This window comes from Typopeltis vanoorti, chromosome 9 (assembly GCF_054136105.1).
Source record: "Typopeltis vanoorti isolate ZY-2024b chromosome 9, IOZ_Tvanoo_1.0, whole genome shotgun sequence".
NCBI classification, from domain to species: domain Eukaryota; kingdom Metazoa; phylum Arthropoda; class Arachnida; order Uropygi; family Thelyphonidae; genus Typopeltis; species Typopeltis vanoorti.
In genome coordinates, this window is record NC_143557.1 from 143268980 (window position 1) to 143281033 (window position 12054).

A 12054-nucleotide genomic window follows, 5' to 3' on the forward strand; every position below is an offset into this window, starting at 1 on the left:
CTTACTTCTACAAGTCAGTGTCCTTCTCATCATTCCCACAATTCGTTGTGTTGTCCTCTCAATTTTTTTGGCAATTTTTCCCCTAAATTTCAGATCCTTATGCGCTCTCACTCCAAGATCGCTTATTTCCTCCACCTCCAGCAATATATATCCCCACCAAGCGTAAATTCTACAACCCATCTTTGTTTCCCAAATTTTAAAACCTTACATTTTGCAACATTGAACTGGCATTTCCATTCCTGCGCCCATTCACTCAATCTATTCAAGTTTGCTTGTAAGGCCACAACATCTTCTCTACTCTTCATAGTTTGTCTTAACTTTGCATCATCTGCAAAACAACTGAATATCCCCATCCAAATCTTTGTCAATATCATTATCATACAGGTTAAACAGCAATGGCCCTAAAAACAGACCCCTGAGGCACACCACTAGTGACTTTTCCCCTTCTGGGATATTGCTCCTCCATACACAACTTGCTGATACCTATCAGATAGCCAGTTTCTGATCCAATGCGCTAAACTAATATCCAACCCCATCCACTCTAGTTTGACTATCAACTTATGTGGTAATCTATCAAAAGCCTTTGCAAAATCTAAGTATACTATTGTGTATTCCTCTCCTCTGGCCAATGAAGCCATCACCTTATTGTAATAAGTAAGTAGATTACTAAAACATGACTTCCCTTTAACAAATCCTTGCTGTCCATCAAAAATAATACCATTGTTGCTAACCTAATTCTGGATCCTAGTTCTCACCAGCTTCTCCAACAACTTAACCACAACATCTGACACATAGATAAGCATATAATTTGATGCTTGAGTGGATGCTTCATCTCCCTTGTGGAGTGACAAAATCTCGCCCTCCCACTCCTTTGAAACTCGACCCAGTGTAAGATTCATGTTAAAAAATATATCGAGGCAGATGCCAACTCCCTGTCATATTCCTTCAAAATACATGGTGATATATTATCAAGTCCTACAGCCTTATTAACATTAAGTTCACTCAATTCTCCATATACCACTTGCTCACTTACAGTCAGTCTCTCCTCATCTTTAACTGCTCTCAAACTCTATGATGTCACATTCACAAAAATGAAAGACTTTTATGAACTGCTCATTAAGTATCTCCACTATATCTTCTGCAGCAGTTGTGTTCTTAGACCATTTTCTCCACTCATTGTCATCCTTCCATAATCATTCTTTTTTTTTTTTATTTTCTGGTGGCTACCTATTGAAAGAACTTTCTAGGATTCTTTTTGGCTTCATTAGCTAACTGCTGCTCATACTTCACTTTTGCTACCCTTACCAATCAAGTCACCCTCCTTGCCTGTTCTTTGTGTTCCTCATGGAATTGATTATTACCACTTCTCTTATGCTGCCTCCATAATGTCTTTTTCCTCTGCACCATCATTCATCCATTTCATACCTAGCTTATTTAGCCTTCTGACCCTTGGAATACATTAGGACATTGCTTCTACTAGATCAGGCTTTCTCAAACTTTTTCTACGACTGAACACTTCACAAATCCTGAAAATTTCATGGAACACCTTGGTTATTTTGTAATGTATTAATTAATAATTGATTGATAATTTAGCTGATTTTTATTATTAATTAATAATTAATTAAACATCAATTAAACCATCATTGAATTAATTTTAATTAATTTCCCTTCCTTTTGTACATCCTGGAGAACTTTGTAGGCTTGAGGTGGATGACTCACTATCTGTTCCGTCACAAACACTTTCAATAAGATATTTCTTGATGCCAAAATTAAACAAAGTGCCTTGTCTCTTATTCATATTAGAATTTAAATCTGTATTCCTATTACTTTTAAAAAAATCACGGCACTCCGGTTTCAGAACAAGCACTTGCACACTGCAATATGAACTTGCGAAGAAAGTATTCAGTATTAATATATTTGAGAACCAGATACAGACTACCTTGATCTTCAATTTTAGTGGAAAAATTTTATTTATACTTCCTTGCTGATTGGTCACTGACATTTGCAACACAGATGTTATTTCGTTCAGTTTTGAGAACACGCTGCCCATTGTTGTAATCGGCTTGCAGGCAATTTTTATGATCAATCATAAACGGCGATATTCTCTTTCCCGATTGTTGAAACATTTCGATGTGTGAAAATTAACGATAATTCATGAATATTTCCATGTTTAAAAATATGCTGCTTGGTCACTGACATTTGCTACACAGATGTCATTTCCTTCCGTTTTGAGAACAGAGGATATGCCAGCTGTTGTTATAATCTGCTTGCAGGCAATTTTTATGACCTGTCATAAACAGCGGTATTCCCTTTCCCAAATGTTGAAAGGTTTTGATGTGTGAAAATTAACGATACATAGATGTTATTAGGTGTTCTGGGTCTGAGCTTTTCGATGTATTCACGAACATTATTCTCCTCAGAATATTTCTACTATAAAATATTTATTCATGAAAAATGCTTAGAAAACTAAAATGACAAATTCCAGAACTTCTCGCAGAACACAGTTTGAGAAACCCTGTACTAGACAATTCTTGAATCTCTCCCCAAGCTGCATTGATCTCCTTTCCAGCTAACTTGTCATTCCATGCTACACCTGCAAGCTGTAGTAATGGAGAGAACCATAAACACCATACTCCTGTGTTACCTCAAAGGTGCTCATCTAATAACTGCTAGTATGGATTCCACCAATGCCAATCAGCAGGGAATCTGCTCATGTCACCCACCTCTAGATAAGTACCATGGAAAAATTTGGCATATCCCAGTTGGTTGCACAATATCTCCAAGGCTTTAAGTTCTGGCACAGAAGTTTATTAAGCAAGTTCCTATCATTTGGTCTGTTCTGTGACTTATGCAACTGAGTTGCTAGTTTTTTTCACTGGGTGTGTGTCATGTAATTGGGAGTGGTTCCCCATCTTCTGATTATTCAACTGATGCTGGAGTCCTGCAAGGCTCTTTCCTCTCACCCACCCTCTTTCTTCTATATATCAATGACTTGCTCCAGTTCACCACAATCTAATGCAGTTTTTTGCCACCAGTACATTACATTCCTTTTTCTCACTTAATAAACCTTGTGCCACACAAACCACAGCTCAGCAACCTCTGCAACTCTAAATTCTGATCTCTAAACCATTCTTCAGTGCTTCTCAAATAATCTTGTCAGTTTCAATGCCTGCTAAACAGTTCTGCCTTTTTTCCCACAAAAAGAACCATATTCTCCCAGCCATACCAATGACAACATCCAAATCTCTAGGCAAGATGGGATTTCTCTCCTTAAGATTATCCCAACATCAAACCTCTCCTGGCAAACGCATTACAAACATTATCTCCTTAGCATGAAAAATAAAAAAAAAAATTAAATTCCTCTTTTGCTTAAAGCATTATTTACCTTTGAACAGCTATGAACAGCTATTAGCCATATACAAATTGCAAATGAGCCCATCTGTTGAGTACTGCTCACAGATCTGGTAAGTGCTACCAAGAGCTCTCTAAAAACACAGGATGATCAAAATTAAAAGTATCCCTGTTCAGAACCTTGTGGAGTGCTAGTGATCCAAAGGCTGCAAAACTTTGCAGGAATATATTGTCATGTAGAAGTGATATTTGAGAAGAAAAGTAGTTCCAAAATTCACCATGTGTTAGGCTATATGATGTACTGAATGTAGATGTAATTTTTCTGTGTGTGTAAGAAAAAAGTGTGTTCATGGCTGGTTGGGACTGATGTTGCCTTATGCTGTCTTTCAGTGGTAGCAAGTTATCAGGATGATCCTAATAATCCTGTCTTTGCGAAATCTCCAGAGCCAGAAGTCATGGGGGGGGGGGGTCGTATCAGGTGAACAAGGTGGCTATGCAGTAGGAAATACGTGGTTGATCACTCTGGCTTCCATGAAATGTCCATGAAGAACCTCCTGTATGGATGGGTCCCATCCTGAATGAAAATGACTCAATTGCTGTAGCTATGGCAGAACAAAATTGTTTATCATGCCAGCAAAGGTTGGTCGATTGGTAGAACCTCTGCTACTAATGGCTCACGCAAAAAAGTTAAGCGAGTTTGAGCACGATTAGTAGTTTGAAAGTGATGAATCGTTCGATGCTGTTGGCACACTCTCCCTCGATGAGTCTTTGGACTCCCTGAAGTTGTCACATAATAATAATAATGCAACACCTCTTGGCAGTAACTGAGCAGGTCAGAGAACCTGACTGGTGAATATTGTCAAAGAAGAATGGTCTAATAATAAAGAACCTGTAAACCTGCACCAGACAGTAACTTTTGTGAATACAAATTAATTTGTTGAATTGCATGCAGGTTTTGTATGGCCCATACCTGGCAGTTGTGGATATTCACAGCTCTGTTCAGGTGAAAGTGAGCCTAATCACTCCACAGAACATCCATGGCCATGCAGTGCAGCATCCAACTCCACCTCAAACATGGAATGTTAAAGCAAATGTCAGTCAACTTTCAAAGTCCTGCAGGTGCAACTCCTGTGTCAGGGGTATCTTGAATGGGCAGAAATGCAGAATCTTCTATAGAATTTTGCAGACAGTTGTGTAAGGTACATCCATGTGTTTGTCTAGATACAGTGGGTGCACTGCAGGAAGCAACTGTTATTCATGGCCTACTCCACAGCGGCAACTTCATTCACTTGTAAACTGAATTGGTTTATGACTTCTGCTGGGTCTTAACTTCCAACAAAACTGTTTCTTCAAATCGACTAATCATTTGTCATAAAGCACATGGAGGTTGACATATGTTCAGGCAAAGAAATTCATGGAGCATATCTATAGCACTACAATTGTTTAGGCAATACATTTTCAGGAGAAAGCATTGAAGCAAGGTTAGTGCTATCACTGTGGACAGTATGAAGGGAAAAATTCTGTCTGTCCATCTTTTTAAATAGCACCTGCCGAGTTGTAAGATAGCACCAAATGCATGAAATGCATTTGGTGTTTACAATGCCCTCCAGTGGTAAATTTTGGATCTTTTTAATGATATTGCTTCTACATGATGCACAGTATTCCTGCAAAGTTTCACAGCATTTGGATCACTAGATGGTACTCCACAAGGCCTTATTTTACTTAGTATAGAGACTAGTCAGACTGAAATGACTCGTCTGTTGCCATTCACTTCAATTGCTGTTGCACAGGCATTTAGTATCTACTGCATACATGTATAAATAGTTCCATGGTAAATGTTTATCAGAACCAGCTTTGATTCCCCCCAACACCAGATCCATTGAAATGCATGTAGTTGCCATCCAGTACCCATTCACAGTCCAACTCCATACTCAAAAACAAGTTTCTCTTCCTTCCTGCTGCTGCACTTGGAACACCCTCCCCTCCTATTTGTTTCCTTAGGAGTACAGCGCACAGGGCTCCAACAAATAATGTGAATAAGTTCTTCCTTTCTCAAATCTCTTCCCATACATGGTACTAATGTACTATAGGTTGGCTAATCCACCCCTTGTGCCTAACATTAAAAAATATAAATAAATAAATACCTTCACTAAAATTGAAGGAAAACTTTATATGTTTAACATTATGCTGATATGTACCCTCAAGGGTGCTCCAGATTAGTCTATCAATCAAATATTGTATCTATCATTTTGTTCTTTTAAGCTACTTCTGACTGAATCAATCCATCTAGACTTTGGTCTTCTCGGTCTTTTTCCTGCCATCTTGGAAGTAATCACCTATTTTGCTAGCATCTCCCATTCTGTTTAAGTGATTAAATTAGCCTTCCTCACACACATTCTTAAATGTAAAGGATGTCAAGTTCCATAATTTGTGTCTTCATTTTTAATGTGATTCTGCGATTGCAATCTGTTCAGGCCCCCTAATTTTTCTCAGAATTTCAATATCTGTTGTCTCTAATCTTTGATCAAGTGCTTTATTTCTAACCCAATCCTTATAATATAACACTGGTTTGAACATTGTCTTGTATACTGCTAGTTTGGTGTTTGGCTAAGTTCTCTCTTATTCCATATAAATTTATTCAGTTGGCTCTCCATCATACCAGCTTTGTTTATTGTGTTGTCTATTTCAAAATTTAATATGCCATCTTCACTAAAAATTGTGCTAAATAGCATTTATTTATGAGTAAAATCATCTTATTATATTACCCCTTCATACAGTCGTACGACTCATTGTGAGGAGCCACTCTTTATAGCACTCCTCAGTTCACTGTCACTGCACCATCTACTGTTAACTACAGAGAATTAATTGCTTATCTTCTCTTATCTGGTTTGCCTCTTGCTAACTCTGTGAAACTGGCTAACTCACCTTCAAACAAAAAAAGGCCGTTCATGTCATGACAAGAATTCTCAACTTATTTTCTGGTCTAGAAGTACATATTCTGTTCTTCCAACTGAGATGCCATTACCTCTCCATAAAAAACAAATTACTGTATTTGTTGTTTATCCAAACTTCTGTTGCTCCTTCCCAGTGGAGTATTGATTATGTTGTTAGATTGAAGTAAACTGTTCCTGTTTGTTTGCATTTTGAGGAAGGAACTGAAATTTCAGTTCTAATAAATCCTTTTAATGCCTTTTCATCATCTTAATATTCATTCAAATTGTTTAGCCTTATTTTTTGGAAATCAGTAGGCAACTAGTCCTTGCCCTTCATCACTGGTAGTTGAATTCATTTGTACAACATTTTTGGGTATGTGGCAATGTGGATATAGCAGACTGTTGCTCTTGTGTCCCTAATTTCGAACTATATTATTGCTTGAAATCTCATGAATTCTATGATTTCATCAAAATTGTGGGATTAAAAATTAAATGTCCTCTCCCAGATTTTATCTTGAAGAAGAAAAATCCCACTTAACTAGTTGAACAAAGGCCAGGAAAAAGTTGCTATAGAGACTTTCTTTCTAGCATTATGGAAGTTGCAATGTTGCTATGCAATTTTTTTTGCTAAAATTTTTCAATGTATTATGAAACTGCAGCTTTAAAAAGTTCAAAATTATTCATGAACTTTTTTTTTAATTGATCCCACATGAGAGGTCACAAAACCTATAACACAATAGACCATGTATGGCCAAGTGACAGAGAAAAAAGTTTCTTGAAAATCTGGGAGTTGTACTTTTTGGAAAAAAACAGTATTGGGAAAGCTGCTCCAAAGAACAGACTTAGACAGTATGAATGAGATGTTGGTTCAATATGTTTGGAGTTGGACTATGTGCAGATGTTGACCAGTGGCTGCTCTGGTCTTGATTAGAGGAAAGCAAAGGAATAGTGGCTAATTCAGCATAGCATTGCTTATGAGAAAGCAACTGAGGAAGAAGGGAAGGGATCACTTATTAGGTGGATTGCCTTCTTGTATGTATAATCAACAATTACTGGGAGGGAAGTTGTTTGTTCTGGATTTACAGCTGATGCAACTAAGGCTATGAGGGACTAGTGTGTTATGTCTGTGAATTGTGTTCTTCTGGCCAGTTTGGTTTTGCAGGATGAAAAACCCAAGTTTCTGGGAGGAAAAGTCCCGCTACCTCCGTAATGAGACTGGCTAACTAATCTTCAATCAAAAAGCCTTAAAAAAGGTTCTTCACATCCTGGAGAGGAGCAATTAGATTTAGGCAGTGATGCATGCATATATAACTGCTTAAAATGATATTAACAGCACAGACAAAGTAATTGAATTGACTGCATCAAAATATATTATCTCACTTATTGAGGCATCTTTTGTAAGAATGATCACATACAGAGCTCAAGTGAATAAGCATGCCAAATGCACATTGATGTCCTACTATCCTGTTTCCTCTAGGACCAGTCAAGGTTTCTTTATCTGTCAAACAGATAAGCAACCTTTTCCTAACTTCTCCTTTTATTTTATTTATTTATTTTTTTTTTACATCCAACCTCATTAAGGTTTGTGCATTTTATATGATAGAATTTAATGGAAAAGTCTTAAGGGGTGGGGGTCTATTTCCATTTATAAATGGAAGTTGTCCAGTGTATAGTCACTTTACAGAGATCTACATTGTAAAGATGCTAACTCAAGAGACAGTTTTATTCTAACATTCTGGAATAAATTGAATCAAAAACTCTAAAAACTTACAAAAGAAAAAGTGATACTGTACATTCAAGGGATATCAGGAAAAACTGAAAACAAATGCTGCCTGTTAAGTCATAATTCCATTTCATGCACACATTGGAAACTCACAAATTGATTTATATTTTGTTCGTCTTGAAAATCACTTAATTACAGAGCATCATGCAGTGCTGTGCCATGTATTCCAATACCATTGCTATGAATTTTTCTGTGAACAGAATCCATAAAACCTGTAAGGATCTTGGGCATTTGGTATATCCTTTATTTAAGATATCCTAAAGAAAAAGAAATTAAGAGTAGGAGTAGCTGACAAGAATCTGTATTTGGAGAAATCAAGCCAACCAGTTTATAGTACCTTGAGGCAAGCTATCATTTCTTTGCTTCTGTGGCAGGTCAACTGTTATGTTGGAACCTCAATGAAAGACATAGGCATGTGATATTCGTTTCTTGGTAATGGTTGCTTGTGCTGCATTTAGCACCCCCTTAAAAAAAAAAAAAAAAAAAAAAAAAAATTATATTTGCAATGTTTGCTACAGTTCTCACTGATCTTACTTCTATTAAGCTCCACTAGCCTTTTTTTTCAGTCAGCCACTCAATAAGCCTTTCAGAATGCTGCTTCCATATTTGTAGGTGCATTAAAAAAAAAAAAAAATGCCCATCTGCATCTATTTGCAGTTTATCACATTACCTTTCATTTTCTCTGAACATGCTTGTAGGTTGCCTACAAGCTTTGGTATGTAGTTCATATATATATAAAGAAATCTATCTCTCTCTGTTCTTGAGAACAAACTTCTTGTTATTCATTTTCCCCCAGTTTTTCTGACAGCTAAACAGCTTGATTCTTTTTCCCTAATTACTTGCCCACACATGGCACCTGTTATTGTAGGTTTTTGTGATGTGTGTGATTGACACAAAAATATTGACTGGTTATGTTGAGTACTTGTGTTTTATTTTGAGGTTGAAACATTTTGTTCTCTTTGTCGCTTGAAATGTAATGAAATTTATTGGCAAATTCCAGTATGGTTGTTGTGAAGAGTAACTTTAAAATGATAGAAGTAGAATGAGTGCTGCTGATGCTTTTATGTTTTTGACCGATAGGTATATTTTCCCTATTCACAAATACATGGCTAAAACTGTTCACTTCTTATACATTTCCATCTGATTTCACTTTCAACAAAAGTTCCAAACACATCTTTATGAGTGTACTCCCAATTTTGTGATAAACAACTAGAATTGCATCTTATGAATTAAATTAGCATTAGGCCACAGATACCAAGTCTTTGTTTTCAGCACTTGGGTGTAGTTAGAGTAATCACACCTTTTGTTATAAAGAATGGAATATTTATTTGACTGCTTCCTTTTAGATCAGCAGTCCTGAGTTAAGGATGGAAATACAGCCCATCTTGCTCATAACCTGCTCATTGATTCGTGTAATGGGGTGGGGAGTTTGCAAATATAAATGCAGAATGAAAAATAAATTTGATTTAATGTTTTATTTTAAGTGTGTGTTTCAAGTGTAGTGGTGAAGGTGTTAGAGTGGTTTGCTGGGGCCAGACATGGATTGATAAGATTAGAAGGCTTTCGAGAGTACAGCACAGGTTTGTTAGGGAAGGTCATACTTTAGTAACTGGTCATATATTATAATAGGGGGATGACTAATATATTGGATGGCGGAGATGCTTATACAGTGATTTATTCGGATTTTGTGACAGAATTTCATTGAGTACCACATGATAAACTACTGTAAATTGGGAAGGATGGGGTTGATAGTCATTTGGTAGCTTGGTTGCAAGGCTGGTTGACTAATAGGAGCCAGAGAGTTGTGTATGAAGGCGCAGTGGGTGCAACAGGGTTCTGCTCTAAGTCCACTGCTGTTTAACTTGTATATCAATGATATAGTTCACAGTGTAAAAGGAGATATTCAGTTATTTGATGATGATACTAAATTAGGAAGAGTAATGTCATGTTATAAGAGGATTTTAATAGGTTAGTGTGTGAGCTGAAGAATGGGGATGTCATTTCAGTGTTACTGAGTGTACACTTTGGCCAGAGAAGATGGAATGAAATTTACCCCATTGGTGCAACGTTGCTTTGGGAGGCAGAGGCAGCATGGGATCTGGGCATATTGGTAGACAGGGAATTGAATTTCAGGGGACATTTTGCAAAAGTTGTAAGGGTTACCCAGAAATTGCTGCTATAATGCAGAGAATGCTGACATGTAAGGATAAGGAGGTGATTGTTCCACTCTATAAGGTACTAATTAGGTCTCATTTGAATTTCTGTGCACAGATCTGGTCACCTGGCTATATCGATGATAAGGAAACATTGGAGAGAGTGCAGAGATGAATAAGACTGTCTCAGGACTGGAATATTGAGTATGAGGACAGATTAAGGAATGCGGTCTTCAGAGCTTGGCAGATATGGATATGAGGAGGAAAGGGCAATATGATTGAGATGTATAAGAGGAGCCTATCACTGATTTCCCAGGGGAATTATTGCATAGGATAAAGGATTTCTAAAGGAGGCTGTACAAGGGTCATGTGAATAAAGAAGTGAAAAAGAGATATTCTGCATGGTGGGTGGTGAACGAGTGTAATGCACTGCTGGAATGGGTGGCGAGTACTCCAACGTTGAATGTGTTCATAGAAAGATCTGATAGTTATGGTGGTCTGAATATTTAGCCTGCTGCAATGAGTCTTTGAACTCCACAGAGGCTTGGAAGTAATACTAAGTCAGTATTTTGCTGATTTCTTTATTGTGCAAAATACACATGCAGCAAACAAGTACAAAAAGTGCTATAATTAAATTGTGCAAGAGGTTGATTGCATTCTTTTACATAAGCTGTTTTAATATATCACATCTTTACGTAATATTCATAAATTTAGCATGCTCTTTGAAGTCTCATATTTATAATTTGCTCTGTTGACATTGTGTTTGCATGTGTGTTCAACTGCATTCATTATGTCAGCATGACCTTGTAAGCCTGATTTGTGTGCTGTGGAAATGCATATCAAGAAATATTGAAATTGATCCGTTTGGCCAGAATATATCTTCTCCAAGGCATCCAAAGACACTTTGAAGGAAGGCACTATGTCTAAATACTTATCACATCTCTCCTTGAATACATTTACTACACTCACATCTTGAGAAGAACCAGGACCTTGCATGCTTCCTTATCATACCCTTAATCACTTCCAGGGATGACACAAGTTCTACTCCCTTCCTTCCCAAAAGCTACAAAGTTTAATTTGTATCTTATATTGTAAGCTCCCTTATTACTTTGTATTATATCTTCTCTCCTTTGTCTATTCCTAACTTTGAAGACTACATTTCTTCAATCTGTTCCTGTATATGCTACTTCATAGACCAGTTATCTTCCTATCTCCTCCAAACTCAGGTAACCATATATTTATACACAATATGAGAATTTTGTGTCTAAGAGATATTAACTTTAGTTTAAAATATAGTGCCTGTTTTTAGCTGGACAAATTACAGAGGTATTAGTAGGTTGCTAAATAAAATAAGTCCAAGGTTAGAGAAGAATATTGCCTTTTGTTTGTCAAATGAACAGTCTGGCTTGACTGTTGGAAAATCATCTATTGATAATTGTGGCTAGCAGAACTAAATATACAATTGGGTGCTGCTATAGACCAGGTGATGGAAAAGATGGTGGTGACAGTATGCACAAGCAAATAGAAGAAATGGGTGGAAGGAGGGTGATTATTATGGGAGATTTCAACTATGGTCGCATCGATTGGAGTGAGGAGAGGACACACGGGAGGAAGGAACTGGATTTTATGCGGTTATTAAGGGATAACTATCTGCGACAGCATGTAATGGAAAATACTAGGGGTCAGAGAGTGCTTGACCTAGTAATTACATCTGAGGATTTGGCTGTAACAAATATGACCACATTGCCACCAATCAGTGAGAGTGATCATAGGGTCTTAACTTGGGAGGTGGCTAAAGGTGTAGAATTTTCAATTAAGACAGGGTACATGTGGA